This window comes from Arachis hypogaea, chromosome 19, assembly GCF_003086295.3.
Source record: "Arachis hypogaea cultivar Tifrunner chromosome 19, arahy.Tifrunner.gnm2.J5K5, whole genome shotgun sequence".
Taxonomy (NCBI): domain Eukaryota; kingdom Viridiplantae; phylum Streptophyta; class Magnoliopsida; order Fabales; family Fabaceae; genus Arachis; species Arachis hypogaea.
Genome location: NC_092054.1, coordinates 92,751,583 through 92,754,548, shown reverse-complemented (window position 1 = coordinate 92,754,548; position 2,966 = coordinate 92,751,583). Strand labels below are relative to the sequence as shown.

General features: G+C 39.2%; 1 pseudogene; it reads right to left on the bottom strand.

Moving 5' to 3' along the window:
* Positions 1-1,055: 1,055 nt before the first annotated feature.
* On the bottom strand, positions 1,056-1,146 carry LOC112781021 (small nucleolar RNA R71; annotated as a pseudogene).
* Between the last annotated feature and the right edge of the window lie 1,820 nt (positions 1,147-2,966).

The following is a 2,966-nucleotide window of genomic DNA, read 5'->3' as shown; positions in this document are numbered from 1 at the left end:
GGAAGGCAAATGTAAAACCATTCGAATAGTATGAATAAGTGGGTAAACAGTTAATAAAAACCACTCAATTGAGCACAAGATAAACCATAAAATAGTGGTTTATCACTCACTCTATAGTGAGTTTTTACTTGACGATAATCTGATGCACTTGTCGGTGAAAATTTGTTGAGAGACAAGTTTTCGTGACCTCAAGTTTATGGCGCCGTTTCCGGAGATTGGTTTTATATTGACAATTACTAAATTGGAGGATAACTAGATTAAGCATTTTTTTCTTTTGTTATTTCAATTTTAGCTTTTTATTCTTTTTACCTTCTGCAATTTTAGCTGTTTCTCTTTAATTCTTTATTTTCCAACAAGCTAATGCAGTAATCATTTGATTAATTGCTCTAACCAAGCTAACTATAATCTGTTTAGTGAATTCTACATTTGCTTCTGCCTGTATTTGTTGATTGTATAACAGGTAGAAGAGGGGAAACTTCAACCTCATTTGATAGTGAACCTGAGAGGACCTTCCTTAAATTAAAGAGGGAATCAAGAGAGAAAAAGGCTATTGGTGTAGAGGAAGAAGAGGAGAACTTAGACATAAATATGGAGGATGATATGGAGAACCATCATGAGGAAGAAGTGCACAATCGTGGCAGAGAGGGTGCAGCCAACTATGTAGGGCATGAGAGAAGAGTGCTAGGCTCCTACATTAATCCTAATGCTGGGAACTGTGAGAGCAGCATTCTCAAGCCAACAATCCATGCCAATAACTTTGTATTGAAGCCACAGCTCATTACTCTCGTCCAAAACAATTGCTCCTTTGGAGGAAGTGCACAAGAGGATCCTAATCATCATTTAACTACCTTTCTGAGGATTTGTGATACTGTAAAGTCAAATGGAGTTCATCCAGACACTTACAGATTGCTTTTGTTCCCCTTCTCTCTAAGGGACAAGTCATCTAAGTGGCTAGAATCCTTTCCTAAGGAAAGCTTGACAACATGTAAAGATGTGGTGAACAAATTCTTAGCAAGATTCTATCCCCCCTTAGAGAGTTAACCAACTAAGAGCTGAAGTGCAGACATTCAAGCAACAAGATGGTGAAACTTTATATGAAGCATGGGAGAGGTATAAAGATCTGACAAGGAGATGCCCTCCTGACATGTTCAATGAGTGGGTGCAGCTACATATTTTCTATGAGGGTCTGTCACATGAGTCCAAGAAAGCATTAGATCATTCTTCTGGAGGCTCTCTTAACAAGAAGAAGATCATAGAGGAAGCCATTGATGTCAATGAAACAGTGGCTAACAATGAATATTTTTATGCCTCTGATAGAAGCAACAATAGGGGAGTGATGGAACTAAACCACATGGATGCAATTTTGGCCCAAAACAAGATGATTACAAAGTAACTAGCTGATTTGACCAAGCAAATGGAGAAGAATCAAGCTGCAGCCATACATACTCAACCAGCACCTCAAGCAGAGTTGAAAACAGAGGAAGGATTTGATTGGGAACAAGCTAATTACATTGGAAATCCACAAGCCCATGATCCATACTCCAAGACCTATTGATGACAAGTCATCTTATGCTAGTTTTACAAGAATTCTTCACTTGTTTCATTAGGTTTTATGCACTTTCTTGCACAATAAGTAAGTGATTGGAGTGGATTTTTATGATTATTTTGAATCAATCAAACACCATTTATTTTACACAAAATCATAAGGTTTATGCTAGAATTAATTGATTTATTGAATGATGAAAAGATCTTGTGATCTTGATGAGACTTTGATTGGTTGTTTGGTTGCTTGTAGGTGAAGAAATGAGAAAGAAAGGAAAGCAATCAGGGAAGCGCTACGTTCACAAAGAGAACGCCACACTCAGCAACGCTTTTGGGCTAAGCGTTCACTTTGGAAGTGAACGTGGCGTTCACTTTCTTACCTTTTTCGGCCCTTTCAAGGTTGGAGGCAAAGCTCCTTGCCATCCGCACCAAAGGAGCGCTCAAATATTGAGCGTAACGCTCAACCAATGGAGCACTAGGAGAAGCGCTCAGCCAAGGGAGCGCTAGACAGCGCTCAAAAAGTGAACTTGGCGCTCACAAAGTCACCTTTTGCGTGACTTTCACCCTGGAGGCAAGCATAGGTAGCACTCAAAGAAGCAAGCGTAGCGCTCAGCAATTGCGCACTGATGAGCGGATAATTTATACCCTTTTAGGCATTATTTTTACATAGTTTTTAGTATGTTTTAGTTACTTTTTATTATATTTTTATTAGTTTTTATTCAAAAATCACATTTCTGGATTTTACTACGAGTTTGTGTGTTTTTCTGTGATTTCAGGTATTTTCTGGCTGAAATTGAGGGACCTGAGCAAAAATCTGATTCAGAGGCTGAATAAGGACTGCAGATGCTGTTGGATTCTGGAGCTACAGAAGCCCAATTGGCGCGCTCTTAATTGCGTTGGAAAGTAGACATCTTGGGCTTTCCAGCAATATATAATAGTCTATACTTTGCCCAAGATTTTATGGCCCAAACTGGCATTCAAAGTCAGCTTAAAATATCTTGGCGTAAAACGCCCAAACTGGCACTAGAATTGGAGTTAATCGCCCAAACTGGCACCAAAGCTGGCGTTTAACTCCAGGAACAACCTAAGCACGAAAAAGCTTCAATGCTTAGCCCAAGCACACACCAAGTGGGCCCCAGAAGTGGATTTCTGCACTATCTGCACTTAGTTACTCATTTTCTGTAAACCCTAGGTTTCTAGTTTAGTATAAAAAAACTACTTTTAGAGATTTATTAGAAGTCGTTTTGACAAGTTTTAGTCTTTTTGACAAGTTTTAGTCTTTTGACCATCTTTGGAACTTGTATGTTCACGTTTGGAGGCTGGCCTCACGGCCATGCCTAGACCTTTTTCACTTATGTATTTTCTACGGTGGAGTTTCTACACCCCATAGATTAAAGTGTGGAGCTCTGCTGTTCTTCATGAAT